Raw genomic sequence first — 14,815 nt, 5'->3', positions numbered from 1 at the left:
TTAGAAGAAAGAGTTCTTCCCTAGAGCCCACCCAGGCCCTGGACTTGGCCCTGGTGGAGCAGCAACGGGGAGGGCGGAGGAGAAGCCGGCACACCATGTCTCCAGAGTCTGGGCAGCCGAGTGCAGTGGTCAGGAGCCAGGGGGTGGACACAACCGGTCTCCCTCATTCCCTGGCTGTGTGACTATAGATAAGTGACCAGTCTCTCTGAGTCACAATGTCCTCCCTCGTATGAGGGGACTACAGCTATGCTTCATCAAGGAGGCAGGGCGTGGGAGTTAAGTGTGAACTCAGAAGCCTCCGTTTGTACATGGCTCTGTCATTTATTTCCTATGTGCCTTTGAAGCACCTCTAGGTGTGACCTTTCTGTGCCTCAGTGTCCTCATCAGTAAAATGGGAATAATAGCAGTTCCTGTATCACAGGGCTACTGTGAGAATCGGATGACATAACAAACACAAAGTGCTTAGAAGAGTATCTGGTTCACAGCAAGCACTATATATGTATTCGCGGTCATTTTTGTCATTGGACTAGTGTGAAGATAAAATGAGATTATTTGTATGCAAGATACTTATTAACAGTGCCTGTTACCATGGTGAGCATGAAGCTAATGGCATTTACGAAAATATTACTTAATAGTAATAAATTAGACAGAATCCCAAACTTGTAAGTCCCACACCGGTCTGCTACTGCAGCCTCTTTCTCCACGGACAGAGCAGGATTCATACCTTCATCCCAGTTAGCAGGCCAGCGTCACAAGGGCTCATGAAGCCGGGCCTGGACTCCACTGCTCCGGAGCTCCCGCCCCAAAGCTGGCACGCTGGCCCTTTGCAGCTGCGCTGCGTCCGCCCGAGTCACACACACGAGTCATCTCTCTTTGCTGGGATGCATTTAGCAGAAGGTGGGCCAGGGCTGGTGAGTCTCAGGGTGGCCACAGAACAAAGTAGAGCCAATTGGGTCACTCTGGGGGTCAAGCCATTACCTCTGCCACCCTGGCCTGGGAGAAAGCGGCGTGGGCGGTGGCGGGGGGCGGGAGGGGTGGTGAACACAGAGAGGACGTGGACTCTGAAGTCAGTTACTTCCCTTTTTCCTCTCCCCCGTCCTTGCCACAAAGACCTGCGCTGCAAGAGGCACTGGGCTTACTGTTGACATATGGAGATAAGAGACACTGCCCAGCCTCAGAGCACACAGTCCAGGGAGGAGACTGACACACGAATGCAGGGTCACCGACAGGCAGGCACACGGTCCCAAGAGGAGACGGCGCCACGGCGGCCAAGGCAGGCGAGGGCCCGACTCGGGCCTGGGAGGAGGTGGTGGGCAGCAGGGCAGGGCGAAGAGGGTGGCATCGAAACTTAGGAATGAGTAGGGGTGGTCGCGGAGGAGGGGACACAGGGAATGAGGCCAGGGCACTTGATGCGTGGGAGGTACGATCACAGTGACAAGGCCACAGTGGGTGGCTGGGTGCCACGTAAAAGGGTGGGGACTTAACCCTGAAGGCAGCGTGGAAACACGGAAGAATTCAAATTCAACAGGAAAATGATGAAATTTCGGTTTAGGGAAGTTTACTCTGACAGCAGTGCCCAGCATCGGGGCTGGAGGTAAAGACACCAGCTGGGGAGCTGCCACCAAGAGCGGGGAAAGGGGCGGCAGCAGGGGAGGCCTGCAGGAAGCAGGGCAGAGGGAGAAGCAGCAGTGACAGGGCGCTGGGAAGGCCTGCAACGGGCGCAGCAGGGGCTGCGCGGGGAGGGCGGGGGAGGAGGCCGCGCAGGTGGGAGGGGCAATGGGCGTGCGCTTCAGCCGCTCCTTCCGGCTCTTTCATCTGCGAGGCAGGGATCACACTTTTCCCTGCCTTCATTGTAAGGGAGGATCAGAAGAGACTAGATGGCAGCAAATTTTGAAACTATAAAATAATTAAACATATCAGAGCTCCATCATCAAGGCCAGCGTTATTAGGCAAAATGGGATTTATACTTAACCAAACAGGCACAGTCCAAAAGGGAGTAAACTAACAAGATTTTGTTTTATCCACTGTAAAGACTATTCGTGGTCACCTGCCATTCTTCACCCCAAATACCATGGTTCCAAAGAGAGGTGACATAGCCCTGAGTCCCTCCTCAAGACAAGAACGAACACAGGAGGTAATACATTCTTTTTCTCTTTCACTGTTGAGAACTGCACATGTGTTTGCTCATCAACCAGTAAACTAAGTGCAGGGCTCCCTGCTGGGTGCTGGGGAGCCCGCAGTGAACAAGGTGTCCCAGCAGGGACACACCAAATCCTCATGTATTTAAGAACCAGAGGCCAAAGAACTACAACTCAACAACAGCAACAAAAAACGAACAACCTGATTAGAAAATGGGCAAAGGATTTGAACAGACCTTTCTCCAAATGGCCAACAGGTACATGAAGAGATGCTCATGTCACTAGCATGAGGGAAATGCAAATCAAAACCACATGAGATAACACCTCACAACCATTAGAATGGCTATAATTTAAAAAAAATTACAGAAAATAGCAAGTGTTGGCAAGGATGTGGATAAATTGGAACCTTCGTGCATTGTTTGTGGGAATGTAAAACGGTGCGGTTGTTATGGAAAACAGTATGGTAGTTCCTCAAATAATTAAAAATAGAGTTACCATATGATCCAGCAGTCTCACTTCTTAGTATATTCTCAAAATCATTGAAAGGAGGATCTTGAAGAGGTATTTGTGCACACCTACGTTCACAGCATTTTTCACACTAGCCAAAGGTGGAAACAACCCAAGTGTCTACCGACAGACAGATAAACAAAATGTAGGGTGGTGGCAGAGCGAGAGAGTGCATACATAAAAAATGGATTACAATTACTAACCTTAAAAAGGAAGGAAATCCTGTCTAACACTATAGCATGGATGAACCTAGAGGGTATTATGCTGAGTGAAATAACCCAGGCACAAAAAGACAAAGACTGCATGGTTCCATCATAAGAGGTTCCTGAAATAGACCCATAGAAACAGAAAGTAAAACGGTGGGCGACAGGGGCTGGAGGCACGGAGGACAGGAACTTGCTGTGCAATCCGCATGGTTTCAGTTTTGCAAGATGAAGAGCAGTCTGGAGATTGGTTGCACGACAATGTGAATATACTTAACAGTAACGAGCTGTACGCTCAGAAATGGCTGAGATGGTAAATTTTATGTTATGTGTATTTTACCACCATTACGAGCAACACCAGCGGCCAGGTGTGGTAAGTGCTCTGAAGTGGACAGAAGGCTGAGGGGGAAATGACAAGAAGCGGAGTCCTCAGTCAGAGGGGCGACCGCAGAGGGTGGCTCGAGGAGGGGACGCGGAGGCCGAGGTGTGCAGGGAGAGAGAGCTGGTATGGCTGAGGCCCCATGGGGAAGACCCAGCGGGACTGAGGAATGGGAGCGGTTGGAGAGCAGGGATCTGGGAGGCTGCAGGGGGGGGTAGGGCCACATCACAACGGCCCCCTTACAAGGTCTTCCAGAAGGTATAGAAAGCTACTGGAGGATCCCAGTCACATATTCGTGAAGATATTTCTTTCTGCCGTAAGGAGAATGGGTCAGGGGGCTATGGGGGGCGGTGGGAGCAGTTAGGGGGCACCTGGAGTACCCCAGGCCGGGGGACCTAGGGGTTGGACGGCGTCAGGTGCTCTGCACTAGGATGGTGGCAGAGATGGGGGGAGGACATGTGGATGGATGCAGCGGGGGACTGGCTGTGGGGAGGGATTCTGGAATCTCTGTATAGTGGAGCCTTCCTCCACGATGTCAGAATTCTTCAGCATGTGCTGTTTTGTGTGATCCTCAGCACCACCTCATGAGAAGGGCAACGAGGGCACACGAGGAAGCAGGGTCCAGAGAGCCCAGGGACATGGCCCATTTCACAGGCCTTCCAGTGTCACGCCCGGGCCACCTCAGGGTCAATGTGCCCCCCGCAGACACATCCTTACTGATAAAATGCGGCCCCCTCAGGGTCTTTCTACCATCACAACAGGCAGTAGAACCCGCAAACACTCAAAAGCTCTACTGATTCATACAAATGACTTCTGTTGGGTCTCATCCTGCTTTTGCTCAGAACAGGAAAATAAATTGGTTTGGCCCCTTCTGCTTTCCACAGAGTTGTGGAGGTTGGAACTTTGTATTCTTCCAGGAGGCTCTAAACAAATCGATGGGTTTTTTTTCCCCCCTTTTAAAATTTTGGTTGCTCACTTAGAGTGCCTACTCTCAAAGGGCTGCCCCTCTGTTGTATGAGCACTTGGAATGAACCACAGTGGTTTGGCAGTAACCCATGCTAATTTTTCAGAAGAGTAACTTCCAGCATGTCTCTGAGCTATTAAACCAGAGAGATGACTGGTTATGAGTCACAGCAAAATGCCTACAGGAACCAAGGGTGGAACACAGATGAGCCAAGCAGTCCAGGCGTCTTCAGATAAATCCCTTCAGCACAGAGTTCTGCTACATTAAACAGGGAAAATTCTTCACCTCCACAATATGCTTTCCACTGTTTTCCTTTAAACTTACTACCCTCTCGGTCAATCTTTCACATTTCCACTTTAAGGGAAGAACAAGTTTAAGGAATATCCACTTTCCTTTTAACCTGACTAAAAGAAAAACAACACTTTAACTCAGATAAATGGTAACTGATGGGAAGTCTTTATGTCAGGGACTCACTAGAGAATAGTAGTGACTGTGGAAAACTGCAGGGTGCATGTCCCAAAGGGGTGAAGGAAGGTGTGGGGAAGGTCCTCTCAGACAGAGTGGCCAGTCCCTGATATTTCAAAAGCAAAACAGAGAGATCTTCACATGAAATCATCTGGTTTTAAAATGTTGGTGACTAATTCAAAACTTAAAAACACTTTACGGGCCAACACTGAGCTGCCCAAAGAAAACATATCCACAGTTCGACTCTGACATGGGCCACTGACGTGGAATGTCCAGCCAAGATGACCCCTGACACCTTTCTAACACCAGTACTCTAGGAGTCCTCATTCCTACTCTGTGGGGATGGAGTACGTCAGTATGCCCTTCTGTAGGAATGAATCTAGCTTCAGAATAATTAGAATAACTTGGGAGTTTTCAGTAATGATCTTCCCACTGTAGATGAATTACCTGTCTCCCATCAAAAGTGATGCTTGCTTTGTTTATCTCTGATCACTGTTTAAAAAGAAAGCTAGAATAATCAATAAGAGCCTCCTTGCCTGTTGTGACAACCTCTGTGAGCAGCTCTCCATTTTCGGGAGTAACAGTCCTGTGGGCATCCTGTTTTGCTTCCTGTGACTAACAGATACTCTCCTGTTTCCTTTGGTGTCACCTGTAAGCAGCTTCTCCCGCCTGCCATACACGATGCAATCCCGTCCGGGTACCACACTGTTCAGTCTCTGACATCCTCCCACGGCCTGCGCTGGAGGGTGACCACTCATTGCCACCTGCTTTTCAGATCCCCTTAGAGTCTGGGCACCTGCTCTTGTCTGAACAACTGGTTCTTTAAAGAGCATACTATCAAGCCTGGATGCTTCTTTCTTTCCCTGTTTCTTTTCTAGCCCCTGCAAATCTGGATTTGTAAGATTTATTTCCTATTGGTTTCTGTGCCTATGGCCAACTCTATTTTCATGTTTTTTCAATCTTTTATGAGATAAATCCAGAACTCAAATATGAAAAAATCCACCATGAGAAAAATCAAGAGGCACATGATCACCTAGGGAAAATATTTAGAATTCGGACCACAAACAAACAAAGGGCTAATCTTGCTAATATGTAAAGAGCTCCTAGCACTTGAGGATAAAAAGATCAAAAATCCAACAGAAAAACATGCAAAGGATATGAACAGTTAATTCACAGAAAAAAGAAATACAGATGGTCCTTGTACATTGAAAAGGATGCTCAGCCTTACACAGAAGACAAATGCGAATTAAAACTGCCATGAGCTACCATTTCCTACTTCTCTGGCAAACACCCATAGCTTGACAATACCTTCTTGCTGAGGATGTGGGGAAACAGGCTTTCTTTCACACACTGCTGGTGGGAATGCAAAATGTACCACCTCTTTCGAAGAGCAATTTCTACTAAGATTAGAAATGCACTGACCCTTTGATGCGGCAGTTCTACTTCTGGGAATTTATCTTATAGCTAATAGCTGCTGCATTCAAAATGACATGTACAAGTTACATACTGCAGCACCGTTTTTAACAATAAACCAATGGAAACAATCCAAAATTGTTTTCATCTCTAGGGAACTGGTGAGATAAACCCATAATTGTAATATACCAGGGCTACTCAGAGTGTGGTTGTGTCCCAACAGCACCAGCACCGCCTGAGCTTAGAATGAACACTGTTGCCTATCTTCTAGGCTTGCTGGACCAGAAACTTAGGAGTATGGCCTAGAATCAGCATTCTAATATCTCCAGGTGATTCTAAGCATGTTACAATTTAAGAAGCATTAATATAAGCAATGGAACTGTTTTAAAACATCAGAGAGGAATGAAGATCAAGAACAGGGAAAACATCAGGAGATTTGGAAAGCAGATGAGCGGCGGCTTTGGGAGAGGGTACTGACCAGAACGGGCAAAGGAGGCTGGGAGTGCTGAATCTTGATCTAGGCGATGGCAACACAGACGTGCCCATATACAAAAATTCATCATGCTGTACTCTTAAGAATATGTACGCTTTGCTGCATGTGTTACATACCTCAATGAGACTTCTGAAGAAAATGATGAAGCTCATTACATACTGATATAAAGTGATATTCAGGATACATCATATTGTGGGGAAAAAAAGCAAGTTACAGAACAGAACATATAGTTTCTACCTGTTATGTGAAAAAGGGGAGAAAAGAAAAGTATGTGTTTGTATTTGGAAAAAGAAACACTGGAAGGTGAGATAAGAAATTCTGGAAGGGGTACACCGGAAACAACGCCGTGATCATCCACACGGGGTGGGGGTGCCAAAGGAAAGGAGGACGGGGTGGGAACAAGACCTTCACTCCATTGCACAGATTTATATTAGAGCCATGTGAGCGTATCTTCTATTAAAAAATAATTTTTAAATAAATAACTCTTCAAATTCTTCCTGCTCTGTCTAAATAAAATTAAAAAGTGGGGTCTTCCCTATCTTGTTGCTCTATTTTTTTTTTTTTTTTCTGTAAGGACACAGAGCAGGCATGAGAAGACCTGAAGCTCATTTCTGGAGCTGCCACCTGCCCTCATATGATCCAGGGTCTCTCTGCCTCAGTTACCCCTTCTGGACAATGGGGATAAAACCCCATCCCACCTTTTCTCATATAGCTAAACAGATGGAGATAACTGACTTACCAACTGCAAAGGGCTACATAAATAGATGAGATCATGATGACCGCTTCCACCAGAAAGAATCAGTCACCCAAGGAACAGGACAGTCACCATGGAGCGCACACAAACACTCCCATCAGGGGGCTCGTTCAGGATAATTAATATAAGTGACAACTGTAAGCCACTTATTGAGCACTTGCTCTGTGCCAGGCACTGTACTGGGCACTTCTGGTAAGTGACATCATTTGCTCCTCACAATTAGTCCTGAGTATTGTCCTCCTTTTCCAGACAGGGCAGCTGAGGCTAAGAGGCAGGCAGTAATGGTGCTCCCAAGACCCACAACTAGTTACGGGTGCGCCAGGACCCAAAACACGCCACCCAAGCTGGGGGCCAGAGCCCACTGTCTCCCCATCAGGCGTCTCTGCTTTCTGACTCCCCTTCAAGTCATACGTAAGGCACATTTGTGAAACCCTAAAGGCCTGCCCACCCCCAAGGTTTCAGGGAAAAGGCAGCAGCTAAGGAAAGGCATAGGGAACAGACCCACAGGGTAACATTGTGACCTCCAGCCCTGCTCTATCTCATTAGGCTGCCTGGCCTCCCAGCCTGAAAGATGCAGCCAGTGGCATTTCAACTACAAGCACAATCGTGTTCTCAGTGTGCACACACACTGTTATGGGTTGACAGGTAGCTCCCTCTAACCTAACAAAAAGAGATGTGCTGGAGTCCTACCCCCTACCCCCTCAGAATATGACCTTATTTGGAGATAGGGTCTTTACTGAGGTTATCAAGCTATAGTGAGGTCATTAGGGTTGAGCCCTTATCCATGACCGGTTTCCTTATAAAAAGGGGAAAGTTAGACCCAGAGAGACATGTAGAAGGAGGACAGGAAGACACAGGATAAGTGGCATCTATAAGCCAAGGACAGAGGCCTGGCGCTGATCCCTCCCTCACAGCCTTCATAGGAACCAATTCTGCAGACATCTCCATTCTGGAACTTCCATCCTCCAGGACTGTTAGAAAATAAACGTCTGTGGTTTAAACCACCCAGTCTGTAGGACTTTGCCATGGCAGTCCTCGCAAACTCACTCACACACACACACACACACACACACACTCTCTCTCTCTCTCTCTCTCTCTCTCTCTCTCTCTCTCTCTCTCTCTCTCCTCCTTTCCACCCTCCTGCACAGTCCTCCCCGTCCCCCGCCTCCCCCTCAGGCTGACCAGAGAATTAAAGACCTAGCGGAGCAACCTTCCAAGCCACCATTAACCTCACACCGCACTGTTCAGAATATCTTGTCACCTGTTTTCTAGCGAGATAGGAGGACAAGGAAAGGCTACTTTTATGATGTAACAAGATGTAGCAAAAATGAGAAAGAAGCATTTGAGAGAATTTGGAAATAAATGGGCCTAGCTTCTGAGTTGTTTTGTTGATGACCAATCCTTCTTCTAAGGTGGTGACCCTCCCTGTGGCCTTCAGGAGAGAAGTATGAGAGTAACTCCTAGGTCCAGGCACACGCTCAGCCCCACAGCAGTTTACAAACCTGAGGCTTCTACATGTGACCCACCCGGGCAGACAATACGGAACATGTGAAGAATGCCTGGCGTGGGGGAAGGTGTGAGCTTTAAAAAAAATTCATGGAGAATAGTAAAGGAAAAATAATTCCTGAGGGACCATGTAGCAAAAAGAGTCTAAAATCCCCATTTTTTTCTCATTGGATAAAAATAACAATGACAATTGTTAAGCCCACTGTTAATGAGAGGCAAAAATAATTTCATAAGAACAACTAAGGGAAAAGCTGTCCCAGCTAGACAGGAAAAGATCTGACCAGGAGAAATGAGAATGCAAAGTAAAAGTGCGGAGGGGGTTCTGAACCAGGGTGCGTGGGTGGGGGAGGCCAAGAGCAAGAGATGAAGACACCACAGAAGAGGCAGCGGGAGGCAGTGATGTGGGCTTCGGACTGGTTCACAATTAGCCACGGCCACTCTGCGGTTCTGCTTAAGCCTCTGGAAGCTCCGGGCTGAGTGGGATGGGCTCTCTGGGCTGTAACAGGGCGTCAGACAGAGTCAAGCCCTGGCTGGAAGGGGTCACTTCTGAGGTGCTGGTTACACGATAGGTTCATTCTGTGAAAAAAACTCACCAAGATGACCACTTAGGGTTTGTCCGCTTTCCTGAAGAATTGTTACGCTTAAGTAATAAGTGCTGTGGCAGAATATTTGTGTCCCCCCACCCAGAATTCACATGTTGCAATCTTAACAGCCAATGCAAAGGTGTTACCGGTGGGGCTCCTGGGTGGTGCTCAGTCATGAGGGTAGAGCCCTCATGAATGGGATCACTGCCGTAAGTGACCCCACAAGGCTCCCCAGCCCTTCCACCAGGTGAGGATGCAAGAACTCTGCAACCTAAACCAGGGTCCTCATCCCACCATGCTGACTCCCTGATCTCAGGCTCCCAGCTTCCAGGACTATGAGAAGAAAGTTACTATTGTTTATAAGCCACCCAAAAAAAGTGGCATTTTGTTAGAGCAGACCATACAGGCTGAGACAGTTTAATAATGTGTTAGTTTACTGAAAAAATAAAATCAAGTCCAGGGATGGCTATATGCCTCGGGTTAGAGGCTCCCTACTCTTTCCCAGGTGGCTACCCAATATGGCCAGGGACACTGGGGACTTGTTTGTTTTCTCTCACTCGTACAGACAGGACAGTAGGGCCAAAGGGGATCTCAGTGACTGTTTTGTCCGAGAGGCCAGGGCACGGCCAGGTCTCTGCCCCCCTGATTGGGTCCCCCTCTGCTGGAGCCCCAGTTGGCAAACCTCGTCTTCCCCCAGCTTGGGTCCTGGGGCCACAGCGGGTGTGAGCCACTGGTGTAGGCTGGGGAACGTTACGAGTGTCCTATGCCTCGGCTACCTTGGCTGTAAAAGGATCAGGCCAGGCTAGATGAATGTCAAGTCTCCTCCAGCTGGAGAGGCCACAGGTATGGCCTAGGGATCTCTCATCTGAAATCAAGTAAGGCTTCCATCTCTAGAGCCACTGTTGCCCACCTGTCTCTTCCCCTTTTCTGTCCCCCACAAGCTCTTCTTACAAAAATGGGCTCAGTTTGATACGTGATGCCAATCTTTTCAAGTACATGATACAAGCACAAAACAAGACAAATTCCTGCCAGCCAGCAGGGAACAAAACACACTCTGAGCCCTGGACAAAAGCTTTCCACTGAATAAGGCTTTAAAACCGTCTGTCTGAGGTTGTTTTTACCAGGCAGTGTGTCTCATTCTAGGAGGGGCTGTGAGAACAATGGCCAAGCCATAGTGTGGGAGGTCCCTGGCCTTCTCCTCTCTGGCTGCAAGGTATTACACAGCAGCTGGTGGCAATAAAGCCAGTTGGGGCCAACAGAACAAGGGGATGGGTCCTTGTCACCTTTGATTATTGCAAAACAAATCCTTCTCTTAAAGAGGCCCCTCACCCTCAGCCTTTTTGCTCTAGGTGTGCAGTAACAGGCAGGCTCAGGAATGGCCGAGTCACCCCAACTCCCACCGCAACTCCCACTGCAGGGCCTTACTAAGGAGCCCATGACTTGCTAGGAAGCTGCGGCCCCGTTAACTGCATCCATCCAGCAATACTCTCACCTCCCTCCACCCCTCAGACCAAACAATGGTAGATAAATCAAAACTGGAAGAGGACAGAAAGATGCAAATGAGTTCCTGGATTAGTGGGTCTGCCTGTCTTACCTGTGGGGCTGGAAGCACAGGAAGCCTATATGGCGATTTGGCCCAGGGCACCTAGAGCTGGGCTCTCGGTCTGCAACAGGCACAGCCCAAAACAACCTGGCAAATGCTCAGTCTGTCTGGGGTCACCTGTTCTAGGTGAGGGGGGAAGTCGGCAGGCCTTTCAGTCTGTCTGTGGAAAGAATCAAACCTCAATTCTTTTCTGATCTTTTACATTCTATATATTTCTGACCATAATACTGGATACTTCATGGGATTTTAATCAGAAAGAAGACTCAAAGTGTCCAATGCTAAGACCAGGCACCTGACATTTTGTTCCTTACTAGAACTGGGCAAAGGGTATGGTTGCCAGATAAAATACAGGATGGCCAGTTAAACTTGAATTTCAGATAAATAAGGGATAATTTTCTAATATAATTGTGTCCCATTCATAATCTGGGATGTGCTTACACTAAAAATAAAATAAATAAAAAATACTCAATGTTTATCTGAAATTCAAATTTACATAGTATACCTGGATTTTTATTTCCCAAGTCTTGCAGCCCTAACAGGGTGACATGTGGGAAGAAGGAATGTTTTCTGCTTCATTGCTGTTGACCTTCAGGAAAACCACAGGGATGCCCGTGTGGCGGGGTTTCCACCAGGAGGCACTTACTCCTACAACCAACCACCGGCACTTCTCCTTTTAGTTCATGCCTTTGGTTGGAGCTGGACTGTTGTAATTAGCTCGATAGAATGTGACTAGAGCATACATTTACAGCTGGTGTTATGAGCTGAACTGTGTCCCTACAAAATTCACATGGCAAAATCCGTATGCTGAAGTTCTAAGGCCCCAGACCTCAGACCGTGACCTGCTTTGGAGAGAGAGTTGATGCAGGCGCAGTTAGTTAAAGAGGAGGTCATAATGGAGTAGAATGGGCAGCCGATCTAACAGACTAAGGTCCTTACATAAAGGGGAAATTTGCACACAGAGACTGACAGGCACACAGACTGAATGCCGTGCAAAGACTGGCCTTATGCTCCCACAAGCAGGGAGCCAGAAGCAGGACCGAGGCCTGGGACAGACCTTTCCCCAGGGCCTTCGGAGGCTGGATGGCCCTGATGGCACCTTGATCTTGGACTTCTTGCCTCCGGAACTGTGAGACAGTAAGTTTCTGTTGTTTAAGCCCCTCAGTTTGTGGCACTTGTGTTATCACAGAGCAATAAACAAATGGTGGGAGCTGGAAAAAAGGGGGGAGAGGTACCAAAACAAAGCAGGCCAGAAAACTCATCAACATTCCCATTAGCTGTTTTCCACAGGAGTTGAAAGCGTCAGCCGAGGAAACACAGTACTTGAGAGATGGAACTACAGTTTATAAACAGTCACTGCTCTAAAATTCAAATTTTAAATAACTGAATTGAGCAAGTTACGCACTAAGAAGCGAAGCCTTAGAAATCAGAATTTACTCAGGTTATACAAAAAGGATACATTCCCTAGCACCTCCAGCCTTAAAAGAGATTCTGGGGGAGGGCTTTAAAAAAAGCAATCTCAACAGACCCCTTATTGTGAACTGTTTTTTTCCCATGAGAAGTTTGCTCCCAGTACTCACAAAGCAAACACTACCGTACTGGGTTGGTGATTAAGGAGCTCAAAACAAAATCAAGCAGGCTATGCTGACTTCATTGTCTCTCTTGATTATTTCGTTGTTATATTGCAAATTGCCCCCAAATGGCAATATTTAAACAAAAGATAGGCTATTTAACAATACCTCCTCCTCTTTTTCCAAAGTAACTGAAACCTCCACTCCATATGCATTCTAATGTACCTTCACTTTTCTCCAGGCCTTTGGGTCTGGACGAGGAGTCCAGGAGCAGAATTCAATCACTCCACCCTAGGAAAATGCCAGTCCCACTGGTCTTCGTTCCGTTACTAGAATGAGCCAAGGTGTTTATTTCTCACTTGAGGCCTGTGCACATGCTGATTCCTAGGCCTGGGATGTTCTTTCTTCTGCCCAGATCCCCTCCCTATACTCCCAACACAGTTAGCTCAAGAGTTAGCTTCTCACAAACATCTTGTCACACTTTTTTACTTTTCCTTATAGATCGCCATGTTTTTATCCTGCAGCACCTTTATCACAACCACAGTTACTGTTTACTTGTTCGTTATCTCTGTCTTACCTAAGAAATGGTAAGCTCCACAAGTCAGAGATCAAACGTGTTTATAGACTACTTTACACCCAGGGCCCGGCACACAGTAAGTACACAGATAGTTGTCCCATTGCTCAATTAATGAGTTTGTTAAAACAATAAAGGCATGATATGATCAATAGCGGCACACCTCCAAATCACAGCGGAGAGCACTTAGTGCTGAGAGGCTGTGGGTTCAGGCCTGGAGCTTCCAGACTATGCTTCTCATCCTGGGTGGAGGTGGATTCCTTTAGGATATCACTTGCCTGCTAATTTCTCTAGGAAAGTTCCAAACTCAAAAATCAACCCTTCGATCATGATCTGCCTTTACAAATAGGCCCCTCCTATAATAAAGGCATGCCCTGGTCACGTGCACATCAGCATGTGGTGCCCAGGACAATACTTTCTCATGGCAAATTAATAAAGCAGTGTTGGGTTATGTCCTGATGTCCCATGAAAATTGACTTCAGAGAGAAATGTAATGAAAATACTGTACAGCATTTGATAGCTGGATATCTCTTTATAAATTAAGTTGACATTAAACCAAAAAAAAAAAAAGAAAGAAGTCTATGCATTTTATATTTACAAAGCTATTTTAAAATGTTATGGGTCATAAGAATTAGATGACAGAGGGTATTTTGGCAACACATATATACAACTTTAAAATGTCAATACTGACTTGACTCAGCAATTCCAGCAACAGAAATTTATGCTAAGAAAATAATCATGAATGAATGTAAAAATTCAGTCACAAGAATGTTTACTGAAGCTCTGTGTACAATAAAAACTGGAAATGCCAATACCCAATAATATGGGATTGAAGAGATACGTTGTGGTATCCCAAGTAAGAAATACTCTGCAGCTTCAAAATATCTTGTTGACTGCAATAATAATTAATGACATGGAAAAAAGGTTCATCACATGGCTAATGGCAAAAAAAGCAGGTTATGACTCAATACCCAAAAATGGTAACTGTCGTTTTGGCTGGGTAGTAGGATCGTGGGCTTTTTATCTTCCTGTGTTTATCTGTGTTTTATAAATTTCCTCTGAGAGGTATGCATCACTGAAGTTAACATATTTTTGAAAAATGCTTATTTAAAAATAAATTTTAGCCAGTCAATAAAGGACAAATACTACATGACTCCATATTCGTCTGGTCCCTAGAACAGTCAAATTCATAGAGACTCGAAGGGTGGTTGCCCGGGGCTGGGGGAGCGGGTAGGATGGGGAGTTACTGTTTAGCAGGTATGGAGTTTCAGTTCTGCAAGATGAAAAGAGTTTTAGAGATGGATGGCAATTATGCAGTAGAGCCACGTGAATGCACTTAATGTCTCTACACTGGATGCTTAAAAATGGTTACGATGGTACATTTCATGTTAAGTGTATTCTACCACAATTTTTAAAAATACAACAAAAAAATTTAAGTCAGTAAATCATATGTACAGCTGGGTTTAAAGGCGTCTTAGTTACTAGGGTTTTGAAGCGACAGGAGGGAGGGCTGAATTTGACCTGGGGCTACATGGCACTGAGCAAGAAAATCCACTGTGCCCACCTGGGCTGGAGCGTGCCGCGGAGGGAGGAGGCACCCATCTGGTTTCCTGACCACGGTGCTGGCATGGCCTTTCCAGTCCTTTCTTTCATGAGCATGGAGG

General features: G+C 46.7%; 1 protein-coding gene and 1 long non-coding RNA gene across 5 annotated transcripts in view; one reads left to right on the top strand and one right to left on the bottom strand.

The window, feature by feature from the left end:
- TRAM2 (translocation associated membrane protein 2) overlaps window positions 1–14,815 on the bottom strand; it is a 76,459-nt gene that overhangs the window by 21,097 nt on the left and 40,547 nt on the right. The gene's annotated exons all lie outside the window — the stretch shown is intronic.
- LOC118969209 (uncharacterized) lies at window positions 4–9,869 on the top strand. The gene is made up of 3 exons (XR_012126275.1): window positions 4–911; window positions 1,111–1,273; window positions 2,033–9,869. It is a non-coding gene; the product is annotated as an uncharacterized lncRNA (long non-coding RNA).

This window comes from Manis javanica, chromosome 16, assembly GCF_040802235.1.
Source record: "Manis javanica isolate MJ-LG chromosome 16, MJ_LKY, whole genome shotgun sequence".
NCBI lineage: Eukaryota > Metazoa > Chordata > Mammalia > Pholidota > Manidae > Manis > Manis javanica.
This window is presented reverse-complemented; position numbering and strand designations above follow the sequence as displayed.